This window comes from Chionomys nivalis, chromosome 11 (assembly GCF_950005125.1).
Source record: "Chionomys nivalis chromosome 11, mChiNiv1.1, whole genome shotgun sequence".
NCBI classification, from domain to species: Eukaryota; Metazoa; Chordata; class Mammalia; order Rodentia; family Cricetidae; genus Chionomys; species Chionomys nivalis.
In genome coordinates, this window is record NC_080096.1 from 24137358 (window position 1) to 24155672 (window position 18315).

General features: G+C 49.0%; 1 protein-coding gene across 7 annotated transcripts in view; it reads right to left on the minus strand.

Annotated features, from left to right (window-relative positions):
• Positions 1–18315, minus strand: part of Csmd2 (CUB and Sushi multiple domains 2) — a 543351-nt gene that overhangs the window by 446087 nt on the left and 78949 nt on the right. The gene's annotated exons all lie outside the window — the stretch shown is intronic.

The window sequence follows — 18315 nt, forward strand, 5'->3', positions numbered from 1 at the left end:
AGAGGACTTACATTAAAAGCAGGTAAAAGCAAACTGTGGTCTCTACGTCCTAAACCCAAGAGAGAGAAGCCCTTTCCAAACAAGCCATTACCTGGGAGCTGTGGTCGACTCTGTGAGGCTTGGGGCTCTGAAAAGGCTTGGGAGGCCTTAGGACTCTTCTCTAGGGCTGTCCCCAAGGAAAGACTGATGGTTTCCCATCTCTCCCTACATTTGTCTTCTACATGTTTTTGTTTCGAAGTCACAAAACACAGGAAAGGAGGGGCAGAAACATAGTTTGCACCTGTGTATCCAAAACCTGCCAAGAAAATGAGCGTCACAACCCAGTGGGGAACCCTGGGTAGCTCTCTCTCTCTCTCTCCTGTTGGCATGGTGACACGACCCTGCCTGTGTTTGCTGCTTCTCCTCCCCTCAGTCATCAGCTCTTAGTTCAAACACACAGGATCAATTCACAAACAAGGAAAAAGCCAGTCGCCAGTTGGCCGCCAGCTCTGCAAACCTCTGTAACGTCAGTTTCCTGTGTGTCACAGTAATCCGCTAGATCTAGATTTCTCCCCATCGTGCCTCAAGTCTGGACTGTGCCTGCCACCTCAGCCACCCTCTGTAATCTCCCTCCTCCCTTTCTCCTGGAGGCCTCACCTGAGTGACAACCCCTAGGCAGTGCCAACCCTGTCCCCCCTCCCCACTCCCATGTGCTCTACCTCTGCCTTCCCTGGCTTTGTGCCCCTCCCTCCGGACTTCACTATAGATTTGCTTCCTTCACAGTCTGCCTCAAAACTGGAGTTTTCCAAGATCCAAAACGGCCTACTTCAATTCTGGGTCCTAAAGACCAGGCTGAAATCCTGGAAAGGAGGGGATACTTGAAGAACGCTTGAAAAGCTTGGAGTTTGGTGTCACAGTTAAGGAAACTGTCAGGCTTTTTGGTTTTCAGTTTAGTGTGCGTCTGTGTGTGTGTGCGCGTCTGTGTGTGTGCATGCGTGTGTGCATGTGTGTATGTGTACAGATGTACAAATGCAGGCACCCATGCGGGTGTGTGTGACTGTGTGTGTGCACGCGTGTGTGCATGTGTGTATGTGTGTACAGATGTACAAACGCAGGCATCCATGCGTATGTGTGCACATGACTGTGGTAGCCAGAGGTCAAGACTGAGTGTCCTCCTCAGTTGTTCTCCACCTTAGTTTTGAACCTGGCACTCACTGACAGTCTGGCTGACCGACAAAGGCCCAGGGAGCATCCTGTCTCTGCTCCCCCAGTGCTGGGTGGCAATGGCAGCATGCCAACACCCTCCTCTTTTAATGAGAGTTTTAGGAACCAGGCTCAGTTCATCATACTTATTGGCTGAGCCATGTCTCTGGTAAAATGCTTGGTTTGGGATCTGGCTCAGCTATGTGGCCTTCAGTGAAGTCCTTCACATTGATTGCTATGGCCCATGGCCAGTTAGAAAGGTTAATAATGGCATAGAGCTTCTAGACTGCTAAGATGACCAAGTGACTTAGCACCGATTAAAATGTTGAGAATGGTATCTGGGACACAGAGTGTCTCAACAACTAAGAGTCACTCCTACCGGAGGTTCAGCTTCTAGAAGCAAGGTTCTTTTGGGTTGGGTTTCCAATGAGGCTTGGCTAGGGAATCTGGATATAAGTAAGTTTCGCTGGGAGCTGAGTTCTGGAAACACAGGGAAGCTCCTCTGAACTCCCTTTTATAACATTAGAAGATATTAGCTCTAACCACTGAGCTACAGGTGGGTGGACCTGGCAAGTTCTCTATACTCCCACCATCAATTGAGTGGCTAAGGTATGAGTCTGGAGGGCTAATGCCCAACAGGACCTTCAATGAGGCCCTACCTTGCTTAGTGCCTGGCTTATTCCAAATGCCATGGGCCCCTTGCTGGGTCTCTGTTCCCCAAACGGGCACCCTAGAGATACAAAGCTGGAAAATACTGGAGGAAACCGACTCCTGGAGGCTGATGGCTGTCAGGAAGCTCCCTTCTAGACCCTGAAACTCGAAACCTGAGCCTCCTTCACCTCTTCCTGATGTCATTGTCCACATCCTTCCTGGGGAGAACCCGGCTGAGCAATGCCTAGCACACGGGCAGGACCCACACCAGCCACAGCTCATTAAATTGATTTATGGCTTGGTCTCTACCCTCCCAGCAGGCGGTTCGGAGGCTGGGCCAGTGGTGTGGGCACAGACTGGATCCAGCTGCTGATTCCAGCCCTCCACTCCCTGCACCCCGTCTCCTAGCCACTGCTTCTCCTTCTCTGTCCTCCCTTCCACACCCCCTTCCTTGCGTGTCCTAGTGCACACAATTAGGCTGTGTTTATCAAGCAGTGGGATCCCGCACTGCTCACCTCGGCTCTGCTTCCCATAGATTTCCCTGCTAGGCCCGCAGAGATCATAAAAACAACAAGCCACCTTGTCATGCGAGCTTATTTACTAACTCGGCCATAAATAATCAGGGTGATTTGCATATTACTATTCGGCTTTTTATAGAACCACACATCTGAACACTGGCAGGCAAGCTGGGGGTGGAGGTGGGGCCAGGAGGTGGGCCATGCTCGGGGCAGGCAATGGCATTGGCCTGAGTGGCTCCAGTTCCCTCTTCGAACCCACAATGCCTGGCAGTCCTGACCTCCCCGGGCCTGAAAACGGAGAGAGAACCAGAGTGGCATGGGGAGTATGTGACAGAAAAAGTCAATCATTATCACCTGGCTGGGGACAGACACGGGTACAGGTGTAGCTGAGGGTGATAACTCCGAGACAGCCAGTAATAAGGCACAGTGTTTGAGCTAAGGGGCCACTCACCCTTCTATCCCGCTTTGTCTAGAAGCCAGCGGGAGCTGCTGATGCTCACACTCTCCAATCAGACAGACCCCTGCCTCTGCCATTCACACTGTGCAACCCTAAGTGGGTCACTTGCCCTCTCTGGGCTTTCTTTCCTCATCTGTATAATAGGAACCACGGCAGTGTGTACCTCAAAAACTCTGTGTGCTGATTCAGCTATTCATGAGGGAAGGTGCTTAGCAGGTCTAGCACAGGGTAAGGAATGGATGTAGTGGTGATGATGGTGATAATTGTGATGAGGGTGATGGTGGCGGGGATAATGAGGGTAATGATGATGCTGGCGGCGGCAGTGGCTATGATGGTGATGACAGAGTTTGATTCCCAGCACATCCTCCCCAAAAATGGAAGGAAAGAGGTAAGGACCAGAAGGAAACCCTCAACGTGGGATGTAGCTCAGCTGGCAGAGTGTTTAGCAAGCACGCAGGAAGCTTTAGAGCCTGCCCCCAGAACCAGTTTAAATGGAGGGTGGTGGGCACCTGTCATTCTGGTACTCTGCAGGAAAAAGTAGGAGACTCTGAAGTTCAGGATCATCTTCAACTACATAGCTAGTTCAAGACCAGTCTGGCTTATAGGAGACCATGTCTGAAAAAGTAAATAGATCATTTTACTTCTATAGTATTAATGAAGAGAAATAAGAGCTCACTCCTAGGAAAGGGAGGCCATCAGTATGTAGGACTGTGTATCAAATGGAAGTGTGTGAAGGACCCATAGAAGCAGAGATTCTGTCCACTACAGGATCTCAGAGTGTCCACCAGGGTGCCTGTCCTGGCTCTCGGTATACTCCTGGCCCTTCATTGGCCTGTGGCCACACTGTCCCCATCAAGTTCATTCCACCCCCAATCCAGGAAGCCTGACTCCTCCTGCTCACTGCACCCCTGCCCTGAATTGCCTGTTCATTCCACCCCTGCTCGGCATGAAGCATTTGTACAAACTGGAAGCCCAAGAGGCTGTGTTCTCAGCTCTCAATGGGTTTCCCGATGAAAGTGGTGTGCTCCATGTCATACCAAGTTTCGGGACCCTCTACCTCTTTTGCTGGTCAATAAACAGTCGGAGCAATAGAATCCAGTAATTCTATTATATTCCTGTTGTAATCGTAGTAATTCCTATGACAAGGTCCCTGCTGGCCTGGAGACTGAACTGATTGAATGTTCCATGGGATGGAAATGAGGTAGTCTGAATGTAATTAGCCCCCACAATCTCATAGGGAGAGGCACAATTAGGAACTGTGGCTTTGTTGGAGTGGGTGTGGCCTTGTTGGAGGAAGTGTGTCACTGTGGGGGCGGGCTTTGAGGTTTCCTATGCTCAGGATACTGTCAAGTCTCTAAGTCCACTTCCTGTGGCCTGCCTATCAAGATACAACCAGCACCACGGCTGCCTGCAGGACACTATGCTTCCTGTCATGATGATAATGGACTGAACCTCTGAAACTAAGCAAGCCACCCCAATTAAATGTTTTCTTTGTAAGAGTTGCTGTGGGCATGGTGTCTCTTCACAGCAATAAAAACCCTAAGACAGAACCATAAGGATCTAGCAAGACACAAAGAAATGAAGAGTGACCACAGCTGTGTGCCTGACTTCTCCCTGTGCTCAAGAACACAGCAACACTGTGGCGAGACGACCACTGTTACCTGGAAATAAGAAGGACAGTTACCAGTGTTTCCAGGAGACAAGGGGCTTCCTGGACCAGGCAGAGCTTCACCTGATTGGCTGAGGTGAGCGAGTTAGGGACTGACGGACTTTCTCTAGTGCCTGGAAAAAGGACCACATCCTTGGCCAATAAATTTTTGCCCCTGCCTCATCCTCTTTGTTCAGAGGCCCCAACCTTTGTAGCTTCCCTCCCATGAATACTCAGGAATCCATCTGCCCTGCAACTCTGCCCAAGCATCCTATGTCTTCCTTTACAAAGCTTAGCAAGGGGCTTACGGTGCAAGCAACGAAGAGCAAGCTCAGATCTAGCCGGACATGCTGGTGAGTGTGTGGAACCTCAGCACTGGGGTATACACAGAAAAAGGGATCCCTGGAGCTTCCTGACTACCCAAGTCTACCCAAACCCGTGAGCTCCAGGTTCAGACACACGGCCTCAACTGCTAAGATGGAGAGTGCCGATGTTGGAAGACATAGGGCGGAAGGGACCAAAGGTGGTTTGTGTGATCCAAAGGGATAAAACCCAGGTCTGAGTGTCCTGGAGTCAATCCAGATGATTCTCTCTGGGTGACAATATCCAGCTGAGTTTTAAAAAATCCATTAGGATGGTCTGCATTTTCCAAGTTTCCTACAGTTAGAATGCCTACATAATGCAAATGTGTACCAAAGGAAGGGAAGGAGGAAGCCGAGAGGCTGAGGAAGTGAGGGGGGATCCTGGAGGAGGGTGACTGTGCTCTGCTCCCCACAGGTCATCCGGGAATTCCTATTCTGGGCCTCACCGCTCAGCTCCCTGGCAGCAAACGGGCGAGTTGTGCAGGTCGTTGGGCCTCCGTTTCTATTTTCTTCCTTCTCTTTCCCACTTTGTATTTTGTAAGAATCTAATTTTAACCTCTCCAGATGCCGTATTTTTGATCTTTTCAATTGATTCTTTGCGGAAATGGAGTAACAGAAGGGCCGTGAATCTCTTTAATGGAAAAAGATAAAAAGCCGTTGAGTGGCTGAGAAACAGACCCTGTCTGGTCCCCTCTCAGCCTGGCCTCACCTTCACGGCCCCAGCCCTCCCATATCCCTGCTTCAGTCATGAGTCTGAGAGGCACAGGCATGTCTGGCCTTCTCTGCAGGTGGCTGACCATAAACGGCCCATACACAGCCTGTGGCATGAAAGAGACCCAGATCGGGTTGGGGTACAGACGTGTCTCGTCTCTTAATTCCCACAGACATTCCGACCCAACCCTGGGGACATGGAAAACATCTTGGTTTGTGCAGTAGAGGCAGAAGTGTTACTAGTGGCCAGGAGTGTATAGGGCAGCTCCCACAACAAAGACTGTGCACAGACTCAGAATCCAGCCATGCCACAGTAGAGAAAGACTACTGAGCCATGTGCCAAGATGGGTCTCATCTCCCTGATCCTAACATGCCAGTAGCTCTGCCTACTGCCCATCCTTGGGTCATCCAGACATTCAGACTGGTGGCTCCTTCTGGAGCTAAGGGTCATCACTGACTGCTGTCCCAGTGTAGAAAATATGTTTAATTCTCCATGGACTAAATTGCCATTGTAGAGGTGAGGCTGGGTGAGATGAAGTGAGATGTAAACAGGAGTTCTGGGGTTCAGTTCATGCAGGCGAGCCCTGACAACCACTTTTAATAGTGCGACGGCATCTAACACGCAGTAGCTGTTACTGTGGTAACCCAGGGGACCCAACAGCATCACTGGGCTGGCCCTAACCATCATGCATCTCCATCGACCCGCAGACTGACCCACACCTCAGTCCCCAGATCCCTCTTTGAGGCCTATTGCCTGATACTGCTGCTGTCATCCATGGGCACAGTCTAAGACTTTGAAACTCGCTAGAAGACTTGCTTCAAGATTCCCATACCCGCATACAGGATCAGTGTGTCGAATCACACCATGGGCGGTAGAACGGGACCACACCACACTGCGGGAACTGGCTAGCCTCCCCATTTAGGGGCAGGTCAAGACAGACAGATGTGGCTCTTTCAACCCTCAACTTCTTGACCTTGAAGAACCTGAAGTCAGGAAAGACAAGTAGTCGTGTTCTTAGTGTGCTCCATCTCAATGGAACACAGAAACCGTTCAGAGGGAACCGTTCAGAGGGAAACCATTAAAACACGAAGCAGGACCCCTGAGACTCCGCCATTACACTCTAAAGCAACCTAAAATTAAACGCTCAGGCCTTCAACTGTTGATTAGCACGTAAGCCACCGGCACTGTCAGAGCTATAGCGGCCGCTGGTAACAAGTGAGGGGCCTGAACATTCCAATAGTCATCGGAGTGCACATGCTTTCAAACACTCAGCCAGGAGGACCTCCTGTGGCCACGCTTCAGGGATACATCTAAGCCATTACCGTATCAGACTAGGGGACACAGAGACAAGGAAGGGGGTGAGAAGAGAGAGAGAAGGCACTAGGGCAGGCCAAAATGACAAGTAGCAGGCCCAGTCAGACTGGACTCGGGTCCAAATCTCTCAGGTGTGGAGGAATGTGTGCCAAAACTCTCACGCATGTGTGTGTGTGTGCGTGCACACACACAAACACACACACATCACTAAAAATAAAAATAGATTTTTAAAAATCTTCCAAACTGGCCTTGGTCCTCTGGAACCTGGGTCTACCTGAGGATCACAGACACCACCTACGTCTCATGGGCACTTCACAGTGTATGGAGCCTGACTTGGAGCTGAGTCTGGGCTTTGCACTGTGACTTGATCTCTCCAAGCCTCTTTGTGTTGTTGTTGCTGTTTTTTCAAGACAGGGCTCCTCTGTGTGATAGATCTGGCTGTCCTGGAACTCGCTTTGTAGACCAGGTTGGCCTCGACCTCACAGTAATTCACCTGCCCTTGCCTTCCGAGTGCTGGGATTAAAGGCGCGTGCCACCACCGCCCTACTCCAAACCTCTTTCTATCTGTGAAGCGGGGGTAATAATGCCCACCTGTGGGACCAGTGTAAGGAACCAAGTGTTCAATTCACCGTCTTCAGACAGTGCTCAGAGGGCTTCTGGTCTTCGGCCAGGATACCAGGGCTCAGAGTAGGAACTGGATAGAGCAGACATCTGGGGGTCCTTGGCATGTGGATCCAGGACCCAGGATGCTAAGTCCTTGGCTACTACCTGGCAAGAATGGGGTTTTCTGACAGTCAGGAGAAGCAGAAAGGGCCCAAAGTCTAGAGGAGTGATGGAGAGTGAGGTACAACACATCAGAATCTTCTCACATCCTGAGAGTGAAACCGCTCTGCTGGGAGCAGGAGATCAATCAATGGCATTGGCAGGCCCCTCCTGCCCTCACAGATTCCTGGAAGAGGAAGCATTGTTCCTGCCCCATCACACCTGCAGGGAAGACTGAAAGGGCTAACGTGCCTGTCCTCACCAGAGCAGGAAGGGGCAGCCTAAGAAGCCTGGCACTGGGGGCTGAACTCAGCTCCTCACAAGGACTCGCGGCCACCGGGAGAACACAGAGGGGGAAACACTGAGATGCAGACAGACATTCACTCCAATCCCATGCTTGAGCGGAATGGAGCGCACACATCATTAGCCAGAAAAATCAGATTAAGACAACATAGTATTATTTGCAAATGGTAAACAGACATGGGTGCAAGCAGAAGGCTGCAAAGGAAATGTAAATCTGAGCCCTGGTGCCCAGCTGTGGAGCTACTGGAATTCAATCCAGCACACCTGGATTGGTGAAGGGGAGGGGGTGGCTGAAATGGTCCATCTGTGCCTTCCACAAAGTGACAGACCACCAACTTGATCCAAGCGACCAATACCCCACCATTCAGGGCAGCCAGGGACCAAGGGGCTGGCAGGAAGGGTCTCAGAGCACAAGGTGCATAGGCTGTGACTGCAGTGATCTCATAGGAGACACAGATTCATGGGTCCTCTGGCATTCTACATGAGAATGGACATTTCCACAGATGACCAGGAAATACCTGAATGCAGAAAACTGAGAGGTACCCACCTAGACCAGGCAGTCAACCATGAAAATGCACAGAGTCCCTAAGAATTCATATAAAAAATAAGCACTCTGTTATTGTCTAAAGTTCAGAATAAAACACATTTAAAATATCAAACTGGGACCAGGGAGATGGCTCCGGAGTAAAGTGCTTACAGCGCAAGCATGAGGACCTGAGTTCTGATGCCTAGCACCTACACAGAGAGCCCAGCACATGCCTGGAATGCTAACACTAAGGAGGCAGAGTCAGGAGGATCTCTGGAGCTCACCACCCGGCCAGTCTAGCTGAATTGGTGATTACACTCCGGGTTCAGTGAGAGATTCTGTCTCAAAAAATAAAGAGGAAAGTAATTGAAAGCGACACTTGGTGTCAAACCCTGGTCTCCATGTACATATGCACACCCACCACACACACACACACACACGTCATACAAAGTCAAATCAACTGTTATTCTCAAGACCCTTTTTTAGCTTGCACATCTCTCGCCAGGGCTGCAGGAGGTACGACCCCCCCCCCACCCCCAGCTACAGAATCATTGGTGCAGAACTACCCACCATGCCCCACAGAGGGACAGTCCCCAAGCATCAACTGTTGACACTGATGATTCCAGAACAAGGGAGCCCCATCCCAGATAGATGACAAGGTCAGAGGTGGATTAAAGTTTGCTCTCCTGGAATGTCCACAGCACAGCCTGAATACAATTGCCATCACTGTTGTAGCTCAAATGTCCTTTCCTAGTTGTGACGACAGGCCTCACCCCATCCCCCAAGCACCCCTTTCTCCACTTGAGCACCTCACACGCCTCAGCATCTATCTTCCAACACACCCTGACCTTCTCTCTTCATCCTGGACTTTGTCCTTCGGGCCCACCAGAGTCTGTCCCTCCGTCATGTGGGTGGGGAAGAATGAGTTTATGGATTTCCTTTTTTTCACATTTAACTTTAAATCGACTGAAAATGCAACTTTTAAATAAAGAAAAATTTAAAAACACTAAATCCTCCCCATGCTTGTTTAGTCACCATGTGCCTTTTTCTCCTCTGTGCCTTGCTGGCCACATCCACGTTTTTACATAGCCATAAACCCCATGCACAGATCTTTGAGGCCTGTTGTGTATGGTTTTTAAATCACATTTACTTATTTACTGTTGGGGATGCTGTGAGCATGGCACAGAGAACATATGAAGGTCAAAGGACAACTTGTGGGAGTCAGTTCTTTCCTTCCACCATGTGGGTCCCAGGGATCAAACTCGGGTCAGCACCTGGCTTGACGGCAGGCCCCTTTACCACTGAGGCATCTTCCTAGGCCCTGCTTTATGTTTTTAAACTTCAACATTTGGGGGGGGGCTATATCATCATGATGGTTATCTTGGGCCTCCTGCTCCAGTTTGGAACTGAGAACGAATCTTAGCCCTGAGACCACTTGACTTGGTCTAAAGAGAAAGGATGTAGGCTCCTCCGCAATGCTTTCCAATGGCTACAGCCCACCATGATCTACATCCCCAGGCTTCATGAGCGTGGCAATTCCTCAGCACCACCTCTTCCACTCTCTACTGCTGTCACTTGTTCTGGGACCCTCTATGTACCTAACACTCGTTCATTTCATTAGACCAGTATTGGCTGATGCTTAGTATGTATCAAATAGAGGTGCCAGCAGCTACATGTGCAACAATGACCAATGTGGCAGTGGCCCCATAAGTTCTTAAAGGATTGATGGTGGTGGTATCCTAGTAAGTCACCAGAGAGGAGGGAGAGGGAAGGACAGACATCCAGTAAGATCCCAGTGCATGCAAGACAAGGATGTTTCACGTATCCACATCAGTTCAACATGTCCTCTCCAAAATGTGTCCTTTACAGATGAGGGAGAGGAGTTAAAGGGTGACTTGCCCGGGATTCAAGAGCAAGTAACCAGCCAGCAGAGGCAAGACTCAAACCCAGGTTTTTCTGTGTTCAAAGCTGTGCCTTAGTCCCTTTCATGTTCATTGAAGTGAAGTCATGTCTCTCCTGAACCTCCAATAGGGCTTAGACAAATTAAAAGGCCACTGCAAAATCTTCTCCACAATGTGCTTCAATTATTTCAAAAAAAAAAAAAAAAACCACAAAAATTAAAAAAATAATGGGATACTGCCTAGCCTCTGGGATGTGATTACTTTAGGGAACTTTCTATCAGGCCCATCAGCCAACTCCATGACTTAAACAGAAGGTAACTTGGGCACCCTGTTTACATGTGCACAGCGAGAAGACATTTGTGCAATTTCACCCTTTCCAGGACCACTCTGACAACTGAGTACCCAAGAGGCGACTCCATCTGCCTCTTCTCGCCACCAGAATTTGAAAGCCCCCTCCTCCTGCATAATTGCTGCAGGCAATCAGCACCAACTGATCAATCAAACAAAGAAAATTGCAGGTTTGAAGCTTTAATTAAATCTATCCGGCACTATCTAATTAAAGAAAATCTTTACGATTCTACATACTCCAAAATAGAAGGAGCCCACTCCTTTGGGGTTCTACAGATAATTCACCATGCCATGTCAGGGCCTTCACCCTGCTTACAGTGTAGTAAGAGGCAACAGATAAAGACAACTGGTCTACCTTGCATTCTATTTAAGCTAAATTTGAGTCAATTTCAACATGGCAGGTCTCCGGGTTTGCAGGAGAGGATGGCTATCTGTAAGAGATTTTCTTTCATTCACAACACTCTCCACATTCCCTAGGGCAGATAAGCACTTATTTAGGTCATGGACCTTTATCTTATCCACCACAAGACTGGTCACCATATGACCACGTTGGGGCAGAGAGAAAATGCTGAGAACTGGCTTCTTTTCAGCCATGAGTTTATTGGCCATTCTGAACTTCCACTTTCTCATCTGCAAAGTGGGATGAATGCAATATGCCCTGGATTGTTAGAAGAAAAACTTACATTTCTATGACCAGAAAGCTTCAACAACTATACAGGACCGGAAGAAGCTGCATTCAATAGCTGCACCGGAAGGGAGGAACCAACTGGGTGGTAGATTTTCAAACCCACCATGGTCTTGGAGAACTTTACGGATTCCTGCCCTCTCCTACCAACGGTCTGATGGCTTTCCAGCTTTCTGAGAGACTTTATCTCAGGACAGCTACCCTGTCCTATTATCACTAAAACCTGCAAGGTCACCAGAGCTGGAATCTGTCACTGTCCCCTGCATTCTAGAGTTTACATATGTCTAAAATCAGCACTGCCTATGACATGTAGCTGCAGAATTCTGGAGGAAGGACAAGTTGGTGGTGCCTCTGTCAGTCGCCAGAACATCATAAAATAGTGCAGAGTCCTTTGGGATAAAACAATAAAACAGAGGAAGCAGAGGCAACACACAGGCATCTTTCCTTCTGTGGCTCAACAGGCGCGTCACTGTCTACCAAAGAGTAAAACTCAGAAGGTGACGGGAAACTGAACCGGGGCTGTAGGGCCGCATTCTGCCATGTGCATGGGAGCTCAGCCACCTGGGCTCAAGGTACTGTCTTGCTCAAGGGCATCACAAGGTCAGAAATCACTTTAGTGATTGCCACCCATAGCCCATGCCGCTCTCTGTATTGCCCTAACCTCATCACTGCTGCTCCAGACTGCACAGGTGCCATGCTGTGCACCTCAGTGTCAATCATGTCACTAGAAGTTTCTGGATGAGGTCAGGCTCCTCTCCCTTAAATTTTGTGCATAAACACACAAAGGTATATAAGTAGACAACAGGCCCCTCTGGAGCAGTGGGAAATGGGTAGAGACACCCAACTTTTTTCTTCCGGGCTATGACTCAATAGTCAGCTCCCTAGTTACAAAGTCCTTGGTCATCCTATTTGCTTCTTAGCCTTTACAAACATCTCTCCCTGCACATGAACTCATTTCACAACTTGTTATTGTTGCTCCCTACTCCCTGCCCCTCTACCAGGCTGGGGACTGAATCCCAGGGCATTTTTTGTTTGTTTGTTTCTTGATGGTTTTTTTTTTTTTTTTTTTTTTTTGGTTCCTTGTTCCACTTTGATTCACTCTAAGTGTGGATGGGATGACATCTTTGTTCAATGATTATAACAGAGACACCGGGGATGGTGGGATAAGACATGCCAGAGACTTTAGCACAAAGGCTGGAAGGAGGGGAGTAAGCAGAGGCAGGGCCAACCAGAGAGAGAGAAAGTACCAGAATGTGAGAAGGACCTGTCTCCATTTCCCTCTCTGTCCTAAGTATTATGTTATTCCCTAAACAACACAGCACAGCAATTGTTGACATAACATTTACATTGTATTCGACATACATAATCTAGAGAATAATTAAAACGTAGGGAGGTTTGCGTACACTGTATGCAAATGAGGTGCCATTTTATATGAGACTTGAGCATCCAAAGACTCCAGTGTCTCTGGGGGTCTGTGCTTATTTGAGCTACTTATTGCTTTGACAAAGAAAAAAGAGGAAAACGCTGACAAGAAACAATTAAAGATGGAAGCATTTATTTAGAGCCACAGTTTGAAGGTAAAGCCTGTCACGGTGGGGAGTCATGAGGCAGGGACTTTGAGGCAGCTGGTCACGTTTTGTTCAACCAAGAGTAGAAAGCATTGAGTGATCATGTTTGATTCGCTCATCCCCACTAGCCAGCCTATGGGATAGCGTCACCCATATTTGGGGTGGGTTTTCCCACGTCAGTTAGCCTGAACTAGGCAATTCCTCACAGTCACACCCAGGGTTTTGTCCCCTTGCTGATTCCAGGTCCCACTAATCTGAAACTCACTACCAGCCGTCACAGGATCCTAGAGCCAAATATGAGACGCCAATATTTATTATGTTTCTGTAGGTTAACCAATGGCTACTGTGGTCAACTATATTTAAAATGCCACATTAAAAGCCATGACTGCGTCTCCCAAGAGAAATAGGAAAATAATCCTAATTCCAACCAGGAGCTTCTCTGGAGGAAGCGACACATCAGCCAGGGGTGAGCAGGTAGGGGGCGGTGTACTGAAGAACAGCAGCAGGTTGAGGACTGGAAGAGCTCAGGGTGTCTAAAACAGGAAGGGCAGCCAGTGGCGGGAAAGGAGAGCTCCAGGGGACAGTGCAGCATCCTCCCCAGAGAAGAGGACCTGTGAGACAGCTCAGCCTGGCTGGGCTCCAGCCCTGCAGTCCATTGCCAGTCGGTGCAGAAAGGCCCTGCCCTGTGAGGGACACTGCATTCAAACCTCCACACACAGTCCCGGACACTGCTAGGATCCCACTAGATTATATGAGCAACTTGAAAGTGGAACCCCTGCCTTACGGATGCTGTAACGCAGTGCACTGAATGGTACAGGATTTATAATGCTGGGATGCGTGAAAAAGCGGCCATGTCGTTCATTCCGCAGCCTAACGAGCAGCTACCATTTGCCTGGTTTGGTTACTGGGGATACTAGAGGTGACAAAGCCCCAGGCACATGAACCTTACATTCCAGTCCATGGAGACTGACACTAAACAAGAAAAGTACAATGTCAGATGGTGGTCTGTGCTATAGAGGAAAATGTACAGCTGAGAGCATGCACGTAGCATGTCACACATGTATGAAAATCAGCAAGGTGGCTCTTTAAGTGCTGGGTACTTGCTGCGGGTGTCTCAGTGAAGTGTCCACGAGGGCTGGAGGGCAGCTGACAAAGGCCTGGGACTGGCGCATGCATGAATGCATGAAGGAGGGCTGGCTGAGGAGAAGTGAGCAATGCATGACAGAGAAGGATGGGACAAACCCCAGAAGACCTGATTTTAATCCCTAGAAGCAACATTTGAAAAGCCAGGTATGGCTGTGCATCCTTGGAAAAACAGAACCCAGGAGGCAGAGACAGGAGGATCCCTATCTCTGGGGCTCAATGGCCAGCCAGCAGAGTCTCTAAGAGACTCTGGCTTCAAGGAAAGGTTAATGGTGCCTGGAGAACAATACCAGAGGGTGTCCTCTGGCGCGTGCATGCGTGTGCATGTGTGCGCAAGCACACACACACAATCTCCCAAGGGGGAAAGGAATCCCCTGTCCCTGTATATAATTCAGGGATAAAACTCTTCTGTATGCGCTTTCGTGGTGGATACCCAGAAGCATGTATTTGACAAAACTGATGGAACTTCACAGCACCGAGAACAAATCCTTGTGTTCGTAATTTAAAAAAAAAAAAAAAAAAAAAAAACCAAAATCACGGAGGAGGCCCTGGGATGACACGCTGGAGTAAAGGCAATGGCAAGGAACAGATCTGCACTCCAGATGTATCGGACAATGTCGCTAAGGAGAAGGGAGCACTGCTAGGTGACTTTGGGAAGCTTCAAAGGCTGTAAAAGAAAAGGCTGCAGAAGCTGCATGCAGGCCTAAACTCTAGGCTATAAAGCCACCATGACCCATGAGAGTGTAGGCTAACCATTCTCAATTATCACTCCTGCTGGACAAGTGCGCAGACGCCCAGTGGGTGGAGCCACTTCTCTTGCTGTTGGGGTAGGTTATGGACTAAGGGAGACATGTCATGATTCACATGTGATTGAATTGAAGACTTCAGTTTGACTGTGTGCTGTGCTTCATAGAAATACTGGCGTCTACACATGGGGATAGAGATGTATTTTCTATATTTGGGATACTGTGCAGATAGTCCCCCTGCCTTTTCAGCAGAGAGAACCTCAAAACAGTGACAGTCCAATGATCACACATACACCCCGAACCCAGATCCTCATTTCTAGTGCATTTGTCAACAAAAGAAACTGAAGTTCCTGAGAGCTGGGATAGGAAATGCACGTGACAAATGTGGAGCGCCATGACAGGATGACAGCAGCAGTGACATAAATAATAATGGTGGGGAGCATCAAAGACACAGGAGCCCACAAAACAGCTTCCAAGGAAACACGTGTGAGCAGCACTGGCTTACAATCCAAAAAATACAATACATATTCATGGTCCACAATGATATGAATGAAGACTGAACAGATGCACAAATGGGGATTGAGGAGATGGCTCGGTCAGCAACATCCCTGGTTAGTGTCCCAAACATGAGAATCAAAGTTCCATCCCCAGGAGACATGTAGAAACACAGGAGCGATGGCACACACCAGGCAGAGAAAGGCACTGCCAGCCTCTCTTACCCAGTAATCCACTGTCATAGTGAGAGACCTGTCTCAAAAACAGTATGGATGGCCCCTGCAGAATTACAACGATGTTGACCGCTGACCGTCACACGAAAGCACATACACATGCATGCACACCCAGACACCAGACACACAAACTGGCACAAACACACAAAAATGAATATGTGGGGGAGAACAGATAAAACCCCAAGGCAGGAGAATCCCGCATGATGTGAGAAGACTCTCAGCAATAGGGAGCAGCCAGGCATCTCTTAGGTGTGAGCTATCTATAGCAGACAGCACTTCCTTCCACAGTGCGGCGTGGGGGTGGAGTAACTGGAGCTCACAGTGTAGGGGTAGGGGGTGGAGTAACTGGAGCTCACAGTTGGGGGGGTGGGGGTGGAGTAACTGGGGCACACAGTAGGGGGTGTGGGGGTGGGGTAACCGGAGCCCACAGCGTGGGGGATGGAGGTGGAGTAACTAGAACACACAGTGTGGGGTGTAGGGGATGGAGTAACTGGAACACACAGTGTGGGGGTAGGGGGTGGGGTAACTGGAGCCCACAGTGTGAAGTGGGGTAACTGAAGCACACAGTGGGGGGATGGGGTGGAGTAACTGGAGCCCACAGGGTAGGGGTAGGGGGTGGGGTAACTTCAGCACACAGTGGAGGAGATGGAGTAACTTTCAGTGGGAAATTTAACAAACATTACCCCTACCAGATCCTTTAAATAAAAGTTTACTTCTCAAGTTTTATTGGCTTTGTTTATTTAGCTCTGGGAATGGGGGAGGTGCGTGCATGCCACAGTGCACATTAGGTCAGAGAACAACTTTCAGGGCACAGTTCTCTCCTCCACCATGTAGGTCCTGAGGAAGAAAGTTGGGTCATCGGGCTTAGCACTGAGTGCCTTCACCATCTGAGCCATCTCCCCAGCTGCAGAAGCTTACTTTTTAATAAGAAAATATGCAAACAAACAAAAGAGTCCTCTATCTTTGGCCTTAAGAGCAGAATGAAGAGCAAGGGTGACAGCAAGGAGACCCAAAAGAAGGCCTTGGGCTCATTCAGACAAGAAGTGACATCAGCGTCACCAAGGTCAGGCATGGCATAGAGGTGGGTGGGGCTAAAGGGATGCCTAGAAGAGATTGACCTTTGGACAGGACAGTAATATAATAGGGGACCATTTCCTTCATGGTACTGCGTGTTCAGAATGTTCTAGGAATATTAATTTTTTCTGAGAGCTGGGTCTTCACAACCTATCTACGAGGTCAGTACTACAGAAGCCTGTCCTAGATTCATTCAATCTGTTGTCACGATAAAAAAAAAAATTCTCTGACCAAAAGCAATATTAGGGAACAAAGGGTTTATCAGACTCACAATTCCTGGTTGCAGTTCTTCATTAATGGGCAGTCAGGGCAGGAACCTAAGGGAGAAATTCAAGGCCAGCCTGTCTGCTATTTCACAGAGCAGTACCTCCAACCAAGGAATTCAGTTCGCAGCCAATGAAGTAGAGCAAGACCATAGACGATGCTAGTCATTGGCTCTCAGGCCAGCTTATACTCCGCTAACTTTCTTAGACAGTTCAGGCTCACCAGCCAGGGGATGGTGCCGCCCACAGTGGGCTGGACCCTCCTACATTGATGGACAATCAACACAGTCGCCAACAGACGTGCCCACAATGCAGTTTGATCTAGGCAATTCCTCAGTTGAGACGACTGTAGGCTGTATCAAGTTGATAGTTAAAAACAACAACAAGGACAGAACCAGATCATGAGGGTGTAGAAACTGAGGCCCAGAGGAAAGAAGCCTTCTCAAAGTCAAGCTGTTAGCACGAGGCTGTTCACCCATGGCATTTTTCTAAACCTAAACCTCCCTTCTTCTCCCCCATAGCCTGTGCCCTGCCTGCTGCAGGGATGGCATGGGGGTAGGAACTGCAAGAACTGTACCTTGATGTCACAAAACAGCCACCAGAAGTCAGGGCCACAGTCAGGCCTGTGTCACACAACTGTAATCCAAATTATTCATGAGATTAAAGCCAGAGAATTAGATTCGCCTGGGCTACAGAGTGAGTTCAGAGTCAGCCTGGGTAATTTCAGGAGACCCTATCTTTAAATTAACAGCAAAAATATATATGACTGGGGATGTAGCTTGGTGATGGGGTATTTGCCTTGTATGGATAAGGTCCTGGGTTTAATACCCAGCACTACAAAAGAAACAGAAAGGGAGGGAGGGAGGGAAGGAGGGAGGGAAGGAGCAGGGAGGAAAGGAGAAAGGGAGGAAGGGAGGAAGGGACAGAGGGAGGGACAGACAGACAGATGGACAGACAGTGGGTCAGGGGCACAAAAAAAGAATTGCTTGAAGTCACATCTTACTGTTTAAGGGTATATGGTTTAGTCTAAAGAAGAGGCTAGCTTAAAGCATCAACTTTTCAGGGCAAACAAGGCCCAAGGTCAGCCTGCCAGCAAAGCTTCTGGCCCGAGGTGTCCTGAGACCTTGCCTGCCTGTGAGCTCTAAAATAAACTTAGAAATGCATCTCAGAGCTTAAGCAGCTAAGGAAGCACCAGCTGCGGTGCAAGGTGAGCCTGGACAAGGGTATTCCTCCCTTATGTAAAAGCCAGTCACTGGCCAGGAGCAGTTGATGGGATGGGGTTGGCTCTGCCTCATGGAGTCACCTAGGGACCCAGGTTCTTCCAGCTCCTGACTCAGGGAAGGAGACAGAAGAACACAGTAGGAATGTCTTTCTGGGCCAAGCCTGGACAGAGAGCACATGACCTCTGCCTTCTGGCCACGAAA